General features: G+C 40.1%; 1 protein-coding gene and 1 long non-coding RNA gene across 8 annotated transcripts in view; one reads left to right on the top strand and one right to left on the bottom strand.

Annotated features, from left to right (window-relative positions):
• Positions 1-19,739, top strand: part of KCNIP1 (potassium voltage-gated channel interacting protein 1) — a 725,477-nt gene that overhangs the window by 593,073 nt on the left and 112,665 nt on the right. The window lies entirely within an intron of this gene.
• The window catches only part of LOC137096056 (uncharacterized), a 45,020-nt gene continuing 28,567 nt past the window's right edge, over positions 3,287-19,739 (bottom strand). For both annotated transcript variants that reach the window (XR_010909200.1, XR_010909199.1), the window contains 3 exons: positions 10,504-10,563; positions 6,380-6,658; positions 3,287-4,253 (listed from right to left, as the gene is read on the bottom strand). This is a non-coding gene — a long non-coding RNA (uncharacterized lncRNA). The remainder of the gene's footprint in view (positions 4,254-6,379; positions 6,659-10,503; positions 10,564-19,739) is intronic.

Genomic DNA, 19,739 nt, shown 5'->3' with positions numbered 1-19,739 from the left:
TTTGAAGTAAGACTTATATCATTTCTGTCTGTTGATTCAATTTCGGTTTGATAACAGGATGGATCTATAGTAAACAATTTAAATTATACACTATAGTTTGCAAATCTCAGTGTGTGGGGGTATTAAACTCTCTTCTTCAGCAGAGGCAGATGGATTTTTATATCTTCAGGTTGGTGTCCATGAATTTATTAGAGTGCTTTATGGGAGACTGAATAATACTCACTGTGGATGCCAGCTTTGCATTTACAATTAGCAGAAGTAGGGGGGATTAGTCCATTATGTACTGTGTCATAAGTGATACAAAGTTCAAAGGAAAGCATTGTTCAATAAACTTTTGTGGGCTAGGAATAAAGCTGTTGGCATATTTATTCTTTTTTTTTTTGTTAAAAGACAGAATATTACAAAGGCTATTCTCAGTCTTCTTCTTTCAAAAAGGAAAATTATGTAAACCAACATTTCATTGATTGTGTAATTAGCAGCCTGGTTTGATTCCTTTTTATTTGCTTGGTTTTAATTAATGAAAATGTGAGTGATGTGCCTCATATTTGAAACTTCATTTATCCTCCATTTATGTTTTCTGTGGCATTGTTGGGTGGTCAATAAAGCTCCGTCATTTACTCCTGCTACAAACAAGGGAGTCCAGTTATCTTTAAAAGCCAGCTAGTCTTATGAGGACAAAACAATTGAGGAAATTAATAGTACAGCTATGAGGCACTGCATTCAGAAATTGGGCTTTTTTGTATTAAAATGCAATTGCACAAGATCAACTCATCTGCAATTTATTACAAGACCTCAGTTCATTCATCTTTGGGGAACACTTTTCTTTTCTTCTAGTATTTCTTGTCATATTATTTTGCTAAAAACATATTATATTGCAGAAAGGAAATGTGTTCCTGAGTTAGCATAAGAAAAGCTGGCATTCTTTGTATTTTATATTTTGGTATAATAGAACTGGGGAATGCAGAGCTTTATGTCAGCTTCACTTCTTAAGAAATAATCCTTTGACTTGGGGAAAAATCATAATGATTACAGTTTCTGCTTTGAATTTCCCTACTGAATGTTTTCCTTGCTTAATAAGCATGGGCTAATCTGCATATCAGTGCCATTGATGTACAATGAGGGGAAACATAGCTGAAATAAAGGAAGGGAGGAAAATTTATCTTTAAGTCATAAGTGGAAGCTCAGGGTACCAAATACCCCCCCCCCCCGAGCTCGTATAAAATCCAATTTCTTAATTTCAACTAGCATAACCTAGGCTGTTTTGCATACATCTTTCAGTCAGGAATGTAAATTCTGACTTTCTTCTTTCTCACCCCCCCCCCTAATCCCAAAGAACATGGGGTGAAGGGAGAGTCCCATTGGCACAAACTGGGGTGTATTCACACTCTGTGACTGTATCAGTTTTATATCACTTTACTATTTATGGCTTCATCTTACTTAATTCTGGAGTATGTTGTATTGTAAAAAAGTTTCTATCATAGAACTGCTCAGGACAAAGTAGTAAAGAGTACATACCCAACAGGATTAAACAATAATGGCAGTTAAAATGGAATCTAATTGTTAGAGGTCTGCAGTGTGGATGCTTCCACAGTGAGTTTTTGAGGGAAAACAAAGATTCTGTGCATTTGCAAGATGTTTGTACAAAATTCAAAACTGTGATAAAGCTTACCTTGTGGCACAGACTTAACAAGTTGTGATATTGGTTTGTTTGCATCTTTTTTGATCAATCAGCTTCTCCCTTTATCCTTGCTGTGTATGTATACTTAGCTACAGAAAGGAGAAAGGTGCTAGTTCAGCAGAGACACTTTTTGCACAAATTGCAAAAAACACAAGGTGATGGGAAGCGCTTAGGGCCTTGCGTAGGTAGGAATTCTCACAGGGATTGGAGAAACTTCAAACGAGTGGCTTGCCAGGGTGAAACAGATGGTCTCTTGGCCCAATTTTTTCCAACTGTAGGTTTTTTCACATTCTTAGTCACGGCTTAGAGATAGTCTGGCAAATATCGGGTCTGATAAGCAATGTTTTCAAAGGACCAATGAAAGACAGTCAGCAGAGTTTCAATGCCTTATATCCAGATGCTTTTATCAGTAGCTTGAAGTGTTAAAGGTATCATGAATATGGAGCATTGAAATATGTAGTGTTCCATTTCATGGGGAGAAAGAATAATCATACACCTTTCTTTTATTTGCTTGATAGACCACTTTTCTCCCAAAAGGGACTCAAAGCAGCCTTTAAGTATACAAGTGTAGACTTGCCCCCAAGATTCCTAATAATGCAAAGAAGTCTCTTTCACAGTCAACTTCTGGCAGCCAAGATGAGAAGTCACACCGAGAGGAACTCCATCAAGGCTAGAGAAGCTTTGTTTAAAATATATACTAATTGTTATTACACCCTGCTGGACCAAAAGATAGCTATAAAACCTAGTGAGGCAGATAAGAAATATTCAAGTGGCTGATATGGGATGAAGAAAGTGTCAAAGAGACACAGAAGATTATAATACTCCCTCGGAAGCAAAAAAAACCCCTCAAAATTGCAGACTTTTACAACATTCCCACTGTAAACTGCTTCTTGGCCTTGGCTAATGGCAGAGGGGAGAAAAGTGAGAAAGATGAAGAGGACACACAGCCTTGAGAAAAATAATAATAATTTAGGTGACATGAAAGGGAAAAACTACATTGGAAACCACAGAGGAGTGTGAGAAGGTTGCTGATTTGGGCTGTCCCAACCATCGATAACTAGTTGTCATTACAGTTGAGCATATTTACAGGAAGTCAAGGATGCTCAACTACAAATTTGAGAAGCAACAAGAGATGGGGGCATCTGTAAAACAGAGTATTTGTAAAGGTCCCACTAAGGAGTCCATCCTATCACTTCATGAAATAGGAAGCTCCTCCAAAATGGTGCTTACTCCACTATGGCTGATATATGACACGGGGGTGGGGGTGGAGGGTCACATGAAATACAGCTATAGCAGTTTAGCAGTTTGGTTCCATTTTAACTGCTATGCCTGCATCCTATAGAATTGTTGGGTTCGGAAGTTTGCTCAGAGGCAGCAGAGGAACTCTCTGGAGGAAATTTTCCTCTCTGAACTGCAGAAACCAGGATTCCATGGGATATCTCCTTCAGAGAGTCTGACGCTCCTATAAATTGTGGTGCTACTGCCAAAATTTGTATTCAGATTCCCCATACCAAGTTTTCCCATACCTGATCTAAAAGGACATGTTTCTTAATGTAGAAACTTAAAAAAGAGAAGTTATTGAATTTGCATATTTCACACATATTTAGCAATTTGTGTCAGGCAAAGGTTTATTTTGCAATTATGTACAGGAGGGGAGAAGGACTCCCAGAAATGGCTACAACTGATTTATCTGCTGTTTACTGTGTCCTGAAGCTTAAGTCCTATAATACATGGGGAATTAAATGATTATTCTTAATTCATATAGGCAGCAAGCACAAAGCTGGCTTCATCTAAATTTCAAATCAAAAATAAGATGCATAGTACTGAGAGTCTTCTTTCCAGATGAAGCTTAGGGGATGTGAGGGCTGTTTGTAAACAGATAAGAGTATCCACTGACATGCAATAACTGGAAACAAAAGATAGCTTAAATTGAAGATTGTTCAGGAAGGTCTGCAACAGAAACTTGTAGCATATAGCAACTGCCCTGGCAGAATCAGCTTTGTGCCAAAGTGGATTAATATTGTTTCAACACCAGAGTTTGCGGTTGTGTCATTTCTGCATATAGCAAGACAGGAATTTGAGTGTGAGAGAAAGCTGGCAACATCTGTCAGACAGCAGGAAAGTATACCTGTTCTTCTCTGGGTCATTCCTTCCAAACTTTCACAAATGAAAACTGAGAGTGTCGTCAAGATGGCAGAGGTTATTAATGAGGAAAAATACTCGTGCTAGGAGAAGATGTAGCAGTTTGCTTCTGCCTGAATCAGCTGGAAAAGACAAAATTCTACCATGTTGTTTCTTTTTCTCCTGAGTTAACTGAACACAATTTTTCCTTGCATTTTGAAATCACCTTGCAGCTTTTGAAGTAAGTGGAAGACAAAGGATGAGTGAAAAGCTGGGACATTTCAAAAGCAGTAAAAAATGTACAGCAAAGGATGTATCAGGACTGTCATTGCTAAATCAGGATGGTTGAGTATGTATCTTTACAAGAGGACTTCTGTTCTTGTGTCCCAGCTTAAAGAACAAAATTCAGTTTCTCTTGACAATTTCATATTTGAAGTTGTGTGGTAAAGTGCCTCTAAAACAAATATGAAAGCAAGCATTAGCAACATGCTGAGGTTCCTTCTTTTTGTTCCCCAAACACAACATACAAAGTGACCTTTCTCACTGTTTTCCATCGCCAGAGTTGCATCCCATACACACAACATGAAGCAATAATTCTACACCCCCCTCCTCCCCAAATATTATCAGTTACAATATGGCTTCTCTGTTTTGGAATTTGTGCTGTATATAATTGTTGCCCATTGCCTAAATATCCTAAATGAATAAGATCATGTCTAATTTTGGAAGCTAAGAATGGTCAACCTTGGTTTGTATTTGGTTGCAAAACCACCAATGAATACTAGGTGTTATATTCTATATTTCAGAGGAGGCAACTGTAAAAACTATCTCTGAGTGAGAAACCCTGTGAAATTTATGAGGTCTGAAAAGAAAAATGGGTTCCCCTAAAACTGTGGAGACCAAAATCCACTGATTGTGGTAATGTGAAAGTACCGGGTATGTACCGGAGATGTACCGGGTTGTGAGAGACCCCCCCCCCCTCCCATTGCTCATAGGAGAACACAAAACATCAGGGATATTTTGATTCACTCAGATATAGACCCTAAGCCAGTGATCACTGAACCTATTCTGATAGGCAACTATGTAACTATGCTTGTCATCATTGTTCCATATGCTCGCAGTTTGTAAAACTAAGTTCTTTCAGAACCAGCACACTAAAACTCAATACAGGATCAATCACTTTGTTGCCTGCTCCACTGAAGGTATAGTGTATGCCAACACATGTCCCTGCTCACTTATTTACATTGGTCAAACAAGCAGAGAAGTCAGGCTCAGAATCATTGAGCACAAAAGTAAAATCAGGAAACATTCCACTGATTCTATTTTGTATAAGCATTTTGTGGACCTGAACCACAGCCCTGAATCATTTCAAGTACAGATTTTAGAGGTGGTTACTCCACCCAGAGACACTGATTTCCAAACTAAACTTCTACAACGGGAATCCTTCTGGATCTTTACACTGCAAACAGAACATCCAAAAGGGTTAAACAACACCTATTCATATGACTGTTTTTTTATAACAGAGGAGGTTTTCCCCCAATGTATTCTGAACTGATAATGATATCACCATCACCTGACCAATGGACTTGCTATATTAGTAATGGGTTGAGTTATTTCAATCCTATACTCGCTACAGAATAAAATGCTTTGCAGAGTATACTGACCAACAAAGACTAGCTGTGAGTATTATATTATTTTTATTTCATAGATATTATATTATATTTCTTTATGTATGGCATATAATTTATGTAACAATGCAATACTACCTTTATCCACTATGTATGTCCCCTTAGGATTCACCTCTCAAGAACATTGTTGGTGTATTACTTACCTCAAAAGTTGAGCCTTTTTCAATAAATGAGTGTCTGTATATATATTTACAAACTTGATGTAACAAATTGTTCAACTGTATGTGTGTATTCGTGATATGTGTTGTTTGTAGACCCAACCACCTGACAAAGGCTCTTGTGAGTCGAAACCGGTTGCAGGTTGGAGTCGACTCATGTGTAACAAAGGGAATAGGATATGTATTGTGACTACTGGAGTCTACTCATGTGTAATAAAGAATAGGACATTTATGGTCATTCAAGGACTATTCTTATTCACATGAAGGTTTTGTTTCATACTTCAAGAGAAGAACCAATTGTTTCTGCTCTGTGTTTTGTTGATATGTGTATTTGTAATGTATACATTGAGTTAATGTAGATGCTTTCGCATTACCACAATCAGTGGATTTTGGTCTCCACAAATTTATGAGGTCACCATAGGTTGCCAAGCAACTTGAAGACACATACAAGCACACACACACATACACTGTGCTGAAATACAAGTCCATTTCAAATCTTATCCTCTCTTGTGTTTATGGTGAGTGAGTGGGATGAAGCAGAGGAAATGCTTTCGTATTTTAACTCTCTTTTGGATTTTGTGAATAGAATGGTTCCTCTTCCAATTGGAGAATAACTCTGACTTCTGTAGGAGGGGCGGGGTTCATAACCTTCAGTACTAATACGATTTGGCAGAAATCCTTTTCTCCTTTGTCTCATCCACATTTCTAGAGATGGGAAACAGGCCCAAGAAAGTTACCTTTTTATCCTTGCATCCCTGGGCTCTTCAATCAGTTGGTGGTCCAAAGAAGTTGTCTGCAATTATCTAATTAGGGCCCATTTCAATAGTTTGCTATAAACCAAGCCATGCTGAATTTACCTCTGTCCACGAGATGTATTTGTACAATGGCATCTAAGTGTTTCAATCTAGATTCGAGGTGCATGTTTTTAGTGGAGTTTTGAAACAAAATGAAATCAAAGCTGATCCAAGAAGTTCCTATAGATTGTAAAATTCCACTATCACTGCAAGTTGTCTTCTCTGTAAAAAAAATTAGATTAGTTTATCTTGGAATCAAGAGGCAATAGTAGCAGCTATCTCACTGTTTATAACCCTGCATTTTGTAGAGATAGTTTAAGGAAGGAAAAGCTGTGTTGAACACAATTGTTGATACATGCTTTTAAGCTGATAAATTGTGGATTCTCATTATTGTTTTTAATATAATCATTCTGGTTCTAAAAAATGTTTTCAGGTCTAGAGGGAGAAATGGAGTATATGATTTATGAGTGCTTATTACTCATTTGTTTACTTACTTCATTTATATACTGCCTTTCTGCCAGTACAGTTGGGGCAATTTATTGTAAAATAATGACATGTAATCTTAATAAACATAAAAACAAAGGGAAAGAGTTATATAGAAGGGGGAGGATATACACAAATTGAGAACCTAATAATTACATAATAATATACAAATGCTATAATAGACCATATAGAATGGCCATTGAAAGAAAGAAATAATTCTGGCAAAGGGAAGAGTGGGATGCATCATAAAATAAAAAAAATGTTATTCAAATACCAGGATCCCAAGTTGTATAGGGTTTTAAATGTCCTCAGCAGCTTGTTAAACTGATATTAGAAGTCAGCTGACAGGCAATCATCTGCTCTGTGAGCAAGCTGCATATTTGTGCATTTTTAGATGTGAAGTTTTGGCTGCTATACACACTTACACAGGAATACGTTCCATCAAACTCAGTGATTTTGCCCCTGAGTAGGCATGTGTAAGCAAGGATTATAGTGGTAATCTATTGCTCATAACTGGGGGACAGTGTGCAAGGTTAAACATGATGAGTTGTCTTTTAAACATTATCCTCACAGATTTTATTATGTCAGGCTATTGTCTATTTGTAAAGGTAGTAGATGGTCTTATTTTCTAAGAACAAATATATACTCATTTCACAGTTCTGTAAACAAAGCAGCCAAGCATAAATGCATTTCAAAATATGTCTGATACTGTAGTTGGAAGTACAACATTTAGCAAATTTGTTCAAAAGCATGCCATCTCTTGAATAAAGCATCTTTATATTCATAGCTGTTTCTGAAATGAATTTATGTTGGATTTCTAGGATGATAGACAGAACCAATTCTATTTCACTCATAAATCATACTCATATAATTTACAGTAGGATTTATGTGCAGTTATCTCAAGTAGTTTATACTGAAATCCCTGAACTATTAACAATATTTGCCTTTGTCTAGGTATATGTCTGACCTTAACATATATCCTATTTTTTTTGTAATTATTCCTGGAGTAATATTGGAAAAGATGTATAGTTTTATTCTCTGGAGTGGCTTCAGATATATGTATTTTTCAGAAGCCTCTACCCGAGATACAAGCCAATAGTCCAAAAGAGATACAAACATGAGTAGGATTACACAATAGAGAACGTGAATGTCTGTTTTAGGGTCTTAAGAGTGTCCACAGAGTGCATGGCTGAATCAGAAACTGTAAATCAGTCCAGAGTTCAGGAACACAAGATAGCAAAAGTCTGTGGTTATAGCTCCTACAAATGACATTGCAGCCAGCAACAAGATGCCACTCTTGAGCTCTTTAAATCCAAGTCCACAGATGTTACCTGTTGGCTCTCTTCTCAGAACAAGGACCTTCATAGATGAGACCTTTCTCTTCACAGGTCCACGAAGCTGAACAGTTAACTCTTCCTCAGCCTGCTTGGAGGAACATCCTTGCACTTGTTTTGAAGTCTGAGAAGAAGTAGCTCCTTCCATGGGTGCTGCTTCAAAGCTTTACTGAGGGAGCTTTTGGGCACCAGCTCAACCGCTGTACCTTCCACCAGCATCTCCCCATCCTTGCTTTCCAAGCTATTCATTACATTATTGATTACTCTGAGAGGACTTTATATGTGTTTTGTAATTATGTGCTTTCTTGACACCTCAGTGGTACCTCATATTTCATATTACCAGAATTATATTCCTTTGATCATTACCTTGTGAGTGATCTTGCCATCAAACAAAATAAAATAGGCAATTTTATATTTTTGAAATTAATCTAAAAGCTGTATTCTCACAGCAGCACACCTAAGAGACGTAAGAATAATAATACTGGAAAAATAGGTCCATGATATGACTCAGCGAGGCTTCCAAAATATCATGCACTCTGTGCATGAAGACAACTACTCTCTCTTAATGTATATTCCCAAGCTGCATCTGATATTATGTAGTATATTGCCACTTAGCAACAATTAGTCAGTGGAACCATCGTGTTAACAGCTGTTGGCATAGCACTCTCCTTTAACATTATTTTTTAAAAACAGCTATCTAAACTGGTACTCATCACCATGTCTCATAGTGAATTTCATATGTTAATTCTGCATTCTTTGAAGACATCTCTTTTTTTTCTTTGCTTTGGTTACTTGAGAGAGCTTATTCCTCTGTTTCTTGTGATCTGAAATAAGTATCGATAGTGCTGACCCCAACTTCATATACGATTCTTCTCTCCATCATTTAAATCTGTAGGTATTTAAATTTTATTGAAACCTGGATTTTCCTCCAGTTTGATTCAGAGAAAATATGAAACACTAATTCAAACTACTACTAGAACAAATGCCCATTAAAGTATTGATGAATCCTCAAAAATAGATTGAGATGTGCCTATTGCTTGATATGCAATTATCGACATCCCCTCACCACTATTGTAGGAGCCCCCGGTGGCATAATGGGTTAAACCCTTGTGCTGGCAGGACTGCTGACTGACAGTTCAGAGTAAGGAAGGAGGGGAGATAAAAAGAAAAAGTAAGACAGAAAAGGAGGTAAGGAAAAGGAGAAAGAAGCAGAAAAGGAAGAAAGATAGGTAGGGAACAGTGAGGGAAGGACGAGAAGAGAAAGAAAGGTACGTAGGTAGTAAAAAGAGAGGAAAGGAATTCATAAAGTATGGTGTAGTGGTTTGAACCTCACTCGTTGGTCTGAACCCACTGGGTCAATTTTGCAAAGCCACACTCTCTCAGCCTTAGGTGAAGACTAAGGCAAGACTAAGGCAAATTTCCTTAGAATGAATCTTGACAAGTAAGCTTTGTGATAGGGTGGTCTTAGGGCCACCCAAAGTCTGAAACAACTTGAAGGCATGCAACAACAATGATGCCAAATGGTAGTCTGCCCCCCAACATTCTGAGGGACTGTGAAGTGGCCATATGCTTTCAAAGTTTGAGGACCCCTGTTTTAAAGTAATATAACTTTTCAAAATGGCAGTGTCAAGAACAACACAGTTGTTTTTAGTTCTCAGCTGAGCAGTAAGTGAGGCTTAAATCTCACTTCCCTTGAGCGCTTTCAGTTTTGTTGCATGCTGGTAAGCTGTGGGTTCCAAAATAGATGTGAAAATGTGAAAACTAAAGGTCTATTTCTCTGCTACTGGACTGTTTCTATTTAAGAGATTAGCAGTGTTGAGTGGAAGAGTTTCCACAGGGATGGGGAGATTTAAATTTCCCCCATGATATACCTGGTTCCATCTGCAGCTTGACTAAAGAGGGATTAGGTCTTGAGGAAGGAGATTTAAACTGCTGCCACACAGTTCAAGGCTAGAAAACAGCTGAGTAGCCAAGAAACAGGAGCCCTCTTTATCACTGTTAAACTGTTTCCCACCCCTCGGTGAATTGTTATGGGTTGGAAAAATCACCAGGAATGGGAGATTTTCTGAGCATTTACTAGTCAGAAACTGCACAGCACTGAACAATGAGACCACAGGGAAGCCAAGGAAATGTTACTTTCCTTGGGATCCCTTTCCCCAAAGGTTTAGGTTTTGACTAAAGTCAAAACCTTTAGTCAAAACCACACACTCTTAAATGTAAGTAAGAAACCTGCTTCTACTAATTGCTTACCAGTGAACTCAGCTCCTGTAGGAAAGAGGCTGAGGACAAGTCTGGTTGTGCTGAAAGAACCTGTAGGGTGAGAGAAATACCACAATTATTAGAGAGACCTCAGTAACGTATTAAAAATTAAAATCTTTCAGTGGTTTATTTGTGGGAATATGGTATTGAACGAGAAGGGGATGTAAGCAGAGGAATATGTAGAACTACACATAACAATAGAATCAGAGATGCCTGCGTATCTGTATGGCAAGCAAAATGCCATCTGCCAGTGTCCTAAAGACATAGAAATGGCGTTGCACCACCTAAGTTATGGGGCAACACAGATATACAATGAAGAAATAATGGATTGTATGTTTGCATTCAGCTCATGAGATAAAACATTGTGGGAAAACATTACCAAGAAAGGACAAAGGAGTGCATCCAGAACAGAACAATACAGTCAGCCTCAAGAATCATCTGAGTCGATACTAGAACATTCATTTGAGTTTAAGATTTATACCTCACCTTCTCAATCTATTGATTGTCAAGAAGGCATTTATGTAAGAAGGTGGAATAAAGCAAAAACAAACAAACTGCACTCCCAATAGTTGATGCTCGAATATAAATTGTTGTAAACAAGCAGGCAGCAAGTGTATAAAAATGGTCACAGCCCTTAGACATAAGGACAGATAGCTGCTGGCGAATGTTTGAGTTCCTGTTGTTTCCAAGCAGAATAAACAGGAAACTTTCTCTTTAGCATTTAGAGTGTGACAGCTTTCTCTCTGGAATTGTTAGCATTAATCTATTATCAACTGTGTATAAAGTTCTGAAGATCTGGCTGCAGGGTAAAGTTTGCTTCATTTGGGGAAAATGATTAATCGGGGACTAACAAAAGCATAATTAGCTCCTCAGTTTGAAAATGAGATAGTTAAAGGATAAAGGAAGCCCTCCAGAAGAATAAGAGAGTTCTGCAGACTGTTTTATACTTAATTAATAAATATTTCCAGGAACTCCAGACTTAACTTCACATCACCATTACTAGGATTCTTTGTCTTTGCCTTTTAGGGCGCAAAACTACACATACGTTATGAATTTGCTTATCTTTCATGTTCATAATTTTATACTCCCCTCAGGACAGGTTTGTGATGTCTTGGGAGCAACAAAACTTTGCATGGCTTCTCCAACAGAAAATAGCATGAGGAAGGAAACTTATTGCCATGCTTTCTGGGATGAATGTATTGTTTCCCTTAATACTGTTATTTTATCAGACGGGGGGGGGGGGTATTGAAATATTTCTTAGGACATTATTAGTATATTATTTATTTTATTTAGGCCCTGCCTTTCACTCTGTGGTGACTCGAGGTGTCTAACCATCTCACACTTTGGTCATAATACATATTATCAAGGTGTTTTTAATGTATTTTATTGGGGTTTTAATTAGTGTTTCAGAGCATCTCCCTATATGTATGGTCTTTTTTTTAAGAATAATCTTTATTAGTTTTAGAAAAATAGAAACATCGATAGAAAATAGAAACATCGTTTACACAGATATATAAAATCCACATTCCGGGGGAAAAGGGGGTGGGAAGGGGCGACAGAGGGTGGGGGAAGGAGAGGGTAATACTCACAACGAACACACACAACATAAGCCCACTGTCCCTCCTTATTTGGAGGGATGGTGGGCGGTGACTTCCATTTAGTTTCCATCCGGAGCAATTCCATACATTCTGCCGGAGGTATACTGTCTACTCCGGACTTGACTTGCACCTAGTTCATTCTACGCACTAATTAGCTGTGTCTCTTGCAGTTTGCTCATACCCCTTTACGATTCATATTTCTTTGTTTCGTATTCATCAAAGTTCGCCCAATCCGTCTGTTTAATTGGCTTTCCGGTACTTGATTTCAGCAGGAAGGTCAGCTTGTCTATATCCCTTAGTTCCGAGATTTTAACTAGCCATTCTTCCACTGTGGGGATCTGGTTTTCTTTCCAATGTCGTGCCAGTACTATTCGTGCTGCTGTCGATAGATACATCCAGATGATGTCTTCATTATCGTCCAGCATGAAGTCTTCATCCGTTAGCCCTAGTAAAAAATACTCGGGCTTTCTTGAAAATCTGATCTTAAGGATTTTTTGGGATTCTTCCTGTACGCCTTGCCAGTATTTTTTCACAGCTGGGCAGGACCACCACATATGAAAGTAGGTGCCTGAATGTTCTTTACATTTCCAGCAAGAGATCTTGATATTTTTGTACATTTGGCTGAGTTTGTAGGGTGTTAGGTACCATCTGTGAAATGTCTTTAGCCAGTTCTCTTTTAGTGCCGTGGATCAAGAGTATTTTAGCTTTTTTCTCCACACTAGTTGCCATTCTCGTAGATTTATTGGCCGCCCTACATTCTGGGCCCATTGGATCATGCAATTTTTAATTTCCTCTGTTTCAGTTTCCCAAGTAAGAAGTTGGTTATACAGTTTGGTAATGAGCTTCTTTTCTGTACTCAGTACTATGTCCCAGGGTGATGGTTTTTCCTCGAACCCGGTCTTGTCGTCTTGCTTGAAAGTTTCTCGGAGCTGAAAGTATTGTAGCCATGTAAGATTTTTAAACTCCTGAGTTAGTTCTTCCTGATGTTTCATGCTCCATTTGTTGTTTTCTTTATCTTTAACCAGAATGTCCTTATAGGTTGGCCAGCTCTGCCAGCCTAGCAGGCGTCTTTGTTTCACCTCGATTGGGGACAGCCACTGGGGGGTTTTGGAATAGAAATAATTCCTGTACTTATTCCAGACTTTGAGGAGACTAGATCTTACGAAATGGTTACCAAAGTTTCCTTCCAGTTTTGACCTGCCATACCATAGGTACGCATGCCATCCCACCCTGAGATTGAACCCCTCTAACGTTAGCATCTTTTTATTTTTGAGAGAAGCCCAGTCCTTTACCCATATTAGGGCGCAGGCCTCGAAGTAAGTTTTTAAACTGGGAAGGCCAAATCCCCCTCTATCCTTTCTGTCCACCATCACCCGATGTTTTAGTCTGGGTTTTTTCCCGTCCCAGATAAATTTTCTTAAATCTTTGTTCCAATTATCGAAAACTTTGATGTTTCTTATGATGGGTAAGTTTTGGAAAAGATAGAGGAGTCTTGGTAAGATGGTCATTTTAATTAGTCCAATTTTCCCCAGCAGCGAGAGCTTCAGGAACTTCCACTGCGCTATATCTTTTTGAACTCTCTTCCAGGTAGGTTCATACTTGTTTTTGAACAGGTGGGCGTTGCTGGCCGTAAGCCAGATCCCAAGGTATTTTATTTTTTTGCTCGTCTCCAATCCTGTTATTCTTCTCAACTCTGCCTGCTTGGCCGGCTCCATGTTCTTTGTTAGGAGATACGTCTTGCCTTTATTTATTCTAAATCCTGAGACCTTGGCGAACTCTTCTAATACGGAGGTCCATCTCTGAATGTTGTTAAGCGGATCTTCAATAATGCAGATGACATCGTCTGCGTACGCTCTTGTCTTGTATTCATGAGTCGCGATCTTCATACCTTTAATTGTTTTATCCTCTTTAACTGTTTTTAGGAGGATTTCTAGGGCCAGGATGAAGAGCAGGGGGAAAAGGGGACAGCCCTGCCTTGTTCCTTTCGAGATCTGTATTTTCCCTGACAAGTTGGAGTTTATTAGCAGTCTAGCCGATTGTTCGGAGTAGATGGAAAAGATTGTGTTTTTAAATGAGAAGCCGATATCTATTTCTTCTAACAAAAGTTTCAAAAATTTCCAACTGAGATTGTCAAAGGCTTTCTCGGTGTCCAGGGATAGCAGAGCCATTTCTTTTTGAGTATTGATATCATAATATTCGATGGTATCAATGATGACTCGTAGGTTGTCTTTTGTGCTTCTGCCTGGGAGAAAGCCCGCTTGTTCTTCTCCACTCCAGCCTGATAGGAATCTTTTTAATCTTTTCGCTAAGATAGCGGCAAAAATTTTATAATCAACGTTTAATAAAGAGATCGGTCTATAGTTCTGTTTTTCCGATCCATCCAGGTTGCCTTTTTTGATGAGAACTATCTCTGCCTCCTTCCAGGAGTCTGGAATCCGGCCTGTGACAAGAGCTAAGTTCATGATTTTGTGCAGAAATGGTAACAGCTCCTCTTTTAGAGTTTTGTAAAAGCAGGCAGAGAAGCCGTCAGGGCCCGGGGCCTTATTTGCGGGCAGGTTGGAGATCGTCTCCGCAATTTCCTCTTCTGATATTTCTCTGTTGAGGGCTTCTCTCTGATCGTCTGAGATTTTCTCTAGCTTAAGGTTAGATAGGTATTGTGAGATTTCGGTCTCTTTTGTGTCGCCCTTGTTATATAGAGAAGAGAAGTAAACCTGGAAGTCTTCAATGATGTCTTTGTCCTTCGTTAAGAGTCTGTCCTCTTTCTTAATGTTTATTATTCGCTGCGCCTGTTTTTTTCCCTAATTTTCCTGACCAGCCACTTACCTGGCTTGTTGGCATGCTCGAATTCTTGTTGTTTTATATATTTATACTTCTCTTCCAGGGATTCGATCTCCAGATGATGTTTCTTCCTTTTAAGCCATCTTGGTTTGTCCTCAGTTCCTCGCTTTTCGGGATTTTTCTTTAATTCAGATTCCTTTTCTTTTATCCGTTCTTCCAGATTTTTCAACTCCGCATTTTTCATTTTGTTCTTAATCGCGCTCTGCTGGATAAGATATCCCCTCATGACCGCCTTGAGGGAGTCCCACACAGTTTGGGGTGAAACGTCAGGTGTGTCGTTGCCCCTTAAGAAATCTTTGATGTGTTCTTTGTTTTTCTTGATATCTAGTTCTGTTTTGAGCAGATTATCATTCAGTCTCCATCTCCTGAAATCACATTTCTTGTGAAGGACCATTGTTACGGCGCAGTGGTCTGAGATATCTCTCGCCCGGATTTGTGTACTTTCTATCTTAGTGAGGATAGAGTTTGATGCCCAAATCATGTCTATCCTCGACCATGATTTATGATGGGCCGAGAAGAACGTGTAGTCCCTTTCGTCCTGATGACCGCGTCTCCATGTATCATGAAGATCGAATTCTTCTTTGAATGTCAAGAAGTTTTTAGGAAGAGTGGCCTTACACCTGTTTTTCTTATTATTTGGGCTTTTATCTAGGTCTTTGTTCAGTATCCCGTTGAAGTCCCCTAGCAGCACTAGACTATCAAATTCAGTTTTAGAGCGATACTCTTTCAGGTTTTTCAGGAATTTTGACTTAGACCCGTTGGGGGCGTAGATGTTACAAACCAAAATATTTTCACCTCCTAGTTTTATTCTCACTGCTACGATTCTCCCGTCCTGGTCCTTAAACATCAGCTCTGCGGGTATATCCTCATTGACATAAGTTACCACCCCCTTTTTTTTGGAATCACAGGCTGAGTAGAATTTTCTGCCTAGTTTCTTTTGGGACAGATGCGCAACATGCCTATGGCAAATATGAGTCTCTTGCAATGCGATAATTTGAAATTTTTCTTTATTAAAGTACTGAAAAAGTCTTTTCCTTTTACAAGGAGAATTGAGACTGTTAACATTTAAAGAGAGGAAATTAATTTGTTGTTCCATCATAAGTAGAGTTGTTTAAATCCACTGTGATACCCTTTCCAATTAAGTCGTCCTCCAGATTCGTAGTCAGAGCCATAGCCTGGTCGAGCTTATCTTCTTCTTTTGCCGGGGTGTCGGGTCGGGGGTGTTTCCTTGTGTTTCCTTTAGTCGGCGACAGTTTTGTCTGTTTCTTTGCGTCGTCTCTTTTAATTTTTAATAGGAAATCGTTAGCCATCTCCACATTTTTAATCCAATGTCGTTGGTCTTTAAATGTAATCATCAGCCCATCAGTCTTGTCCCATCTGAATTTGATGCTGTACTTCTTCAGTTCTTGAGTTAGGAAGAAGTATTTTTTACGTCTGTCCAGTATTGGTTTCGGAATTTCCTTCAATACAATTATTTTCTTCCCCTCGCTTATTAGAGGGTTATTGTTGGATTGTCGGAGCACTTCATCCCTAACATGTTTTCGCGTGAAGCGGACTATGACGTCTCTGGCCGTTTTGTTTTCTTTGGCGAAGGCCGAGTGAACTCTGTATGTGCGGTCCACTTCTTGTTCTAGGGTACTCTCTGATTGTCCAGTATTGGTTGCCAATAAGTATATGATTTTAGATCTTAAATTCTCTTGAGTTTCCTCCTGGAGATTTCTTAATCTTAACAGATGTTCCATCTCCTCTTGTTGAAGGCGTTCCAGTTCCTTAGTCGTCCTATCATTTTTGGCTGATAGATCTTCCAACTCATGTTGCAACCTTCTTTGTTCTTTCCCTAGCCTGCCACCTTCTGACTTGATGGCGTTTATGTCTGACGCATTCTTCATTATTTCCTTTTTCATGGTGCATATGTCTTCTTTAAACTCTTTCCTAATTAGCTCGAGTTGGGCTTGTTGTTTAATTTGGCTTTCCCTTATGGTCTTCAGCTCTTTCTTATTCTCTTCCTGATTTTCCGTTATTTTTTCCGTCAGCTTCTGAAGCTCTTTCCAGATGTCTTTCATATTAACTTCCTCTTGGCCAGAGCCTCTTCTTCCTGAGTTTTTGGGGTCCTTTAACTCTTTTTCTGCCTTTGCTTTAGGGGTGTTCATCCTGCCCTCCAATGGTAAGTGCTATACTCTTAGCTACTGTCTTTGGTTTGTCTTTTATCCTCCACCTGAAGGTGGAAGTCAAAGGGTAAGGGTTAACAATTGTCCTTCTTGCCCGCCTCTGTCCTTGCGTTGCTTGTCTAAATAAGGGTTGGGAGCGCTAAACCTCTGTCCATGCCCACCGTTCTCCCCTGATGCTGAGAAGCACCCTTTTAAACTGCTCTTACCAGCTTTGTTGACAGAGGAAAGGGGGTGTATCGGGATTGACAAAAGGGGACTAGACAGCACGAGGCCGGAAGAGCAGTTCAGTGATGCGGAGTCTTACCCTTCTCGGCGTTTCACTGGGGAGGTCTCTACTGGTTGAAAATTGTCCTTACTGTATCGAGTGCTCAAGAGTTAGCTGCGAGGTTCCCCGCAGCTGGCCAATCAGTCTGGTGCCAGCACGCCGCGTGGGTCACTTGGACGCCCCGCGCCGTCTCCGTTTCTTCGCCTCCGTTTCTTCGCCTCCGTTCCTCCTTCAGCCTCCGATGAAGGGGTAAGGCCCGCGCGGGAGGACCAGAGAGCTGCGTGGGAGGGGGGGGTGAGGATCAATCTGCTTGTGTCTGTATTGTCTAATTGGCTGGATTTGGCTAGGCCCGCCTCATCCGGCTTCACTTCCTCCCATGTCCCCTCCTCCTCCAGCGCGCCGGATGCCGCTTCCTCTCCGCTCTCACGCTGCCCCGCCCTCCCTCGGCGGCTGCCTCCTCCTCCCCGTGAGTAGCCTCTCGCGTTGAGGAGGCGAGCCTCCTGCCTTCGAGGAGTCCCACTGCCCACCGTGACTTACTCCGTCGTTGTTCCGTCGTCTACACCTCGGGTAGGTGTCGAGGCCTTGCTGCGGGGGGAAGGAGAGGGCGAAAGCAAAGCTGGGAAGAATGGGGAGTGAGGAGGGCAGGTATACTTGCATGTAAGTTTGTTGCTTTGTTTTTCGGATTGCCGGCTTGTTGTTGTTCAATTGTATTTCTTAGCTGACTACAGAAAATTTGAAATTGAATTCCCGTCATGTTCTGGCTGTGCTTGACTGAGCTGGATTGGACAGTCTTAAGCCGGCCTTTCTGCCTCTCTTCCGAGGGGCCGAGAAGGGGCCTTGACTTCAGGGAAGATGGTATTCACGATATTTGGTGCTATTGGTTCCGCCCCAAGAGACACTTTTCCAGAGGGGATGTTATTTTGTTCTTTGTCCTTTGTTCTCCTCCTATGTCTCTGGTTGAGGTTTTCAGGAAGAGGTGCCTCTCCGTTCTCCTTCGGAAACTAAATTTTCCCTTGTTATTCTTTAATTTTCTTGTATCCTCACATTATTGAATTATCTGTTGGCATCGGAAGGCAGTATGTGCAGGCCTAGCCTGCTTCTCGTTAGGCCGCTCGCGCGCCCCTGGCTTCACCTGGACGCCAGCAGGGCCCATGCGTACCCCCCGGTGTCTATCTCCCGGGGGAGGGGAGCAGGAGGCTCTACCCAGCGGTCTATAACTACGAGTCGGTTTCCGCGAGCGGGAGCTCACCTAACCGCGTCCTACCTCCATGAACGCCAACCGGAAGTCCTATGTATGGTCTTAACTTGTTTTTAATTTTTATATTGTATATTTTAATTGGCTGTAAGCCACCTTGGGCACTTGACTAGGGAAAGGAAGGGTATACTTTTCATAAATAAAATAATAATTTTAAAAGTGCAATACAAAAATAAAAGTGCAATACAAAAATAAAAAACAATGAAATAATACAGCGTGGATTAAAATTTAAAAAACAGATTAAAATATTATAAATATACTTAAAATAACCTTTAAACTCACAATCCCACCCCCCCCAAATTCCACCCATACTTCCCCAGCAGCATGCTTCTTATCCTTCCCCAAATGCCTGCTGGCAGAAGAAGGTCTTAACTTGCCTGTGAAGGGCTGGAAAGGATGTGTCCATCCTGGTCACTCTTGGATGGGAGTTCCACAGTCTGGGAGCAGCCACTGAAAATACCCTCTCCTGTGTTCTCACCAAACATGCTTGAACAGGAGATAGGGCAGAGAGAAGGCTCTCCCCAGTATATCATAGATGCCTATTTCACAAACCTGCTATCCCACTATAATCACACTATCATTGATAGTAGATATATATTGTGCTGTGCACCTTTAACATTGCACCTCTCTATATTTGCACAACTGAACCGAATTAGCAATATATAGTTCTGCAACCATACTTCCACATATCCTCATGACATCACCTTCCCATACTACTGTGGTTCTTTGTACTGTTGTTATTACCATAACTGTGCTATTCCATATTTAAAAGCAACAAAAAAGTAAATATGTAGAAAAAAGAAAAAGATGACAACCAGTATTGGAATAGTAGAGGTAGGGGGAGAGAATCCTGCCCCATGAGATCAATTTACTGCTAGCATGCCAGCAGAGAAGCAAAGGGACACATCATACCAAGGTAGGTGATGGCAACACTGCAGGATTGGGAGCTATTGATGGGTTCTTATCATCAGAAGCTATGGACAGGATAATCATGGGGAGGATGCAGATCCATTTGTGATGCTGGTTTGCTTGCCTCATAATGTAATCATTGCTTTTAATAAATAGCATTTTCCCCCACACTTGCACTTTTATAGTTTTAGTCA

Source organism: Anolis sagrei, chromosome 2, assembly GCF_037176765.1.
Source record: "Anolis sagrei isolate rAnoSag1 chromosome 2, rAnoSag1.mat, whole genome shotgun sequence".
Classification (NCBI taxonomy): Eukaryota; Metazoa; Chordata; class Lepidosauria; order Squamata; family Dactyloidae; genus Anolis; species Anolis sagrei.
This window is presented reverse-complemented; position numbering and strand designations above follow the sequence as displayed.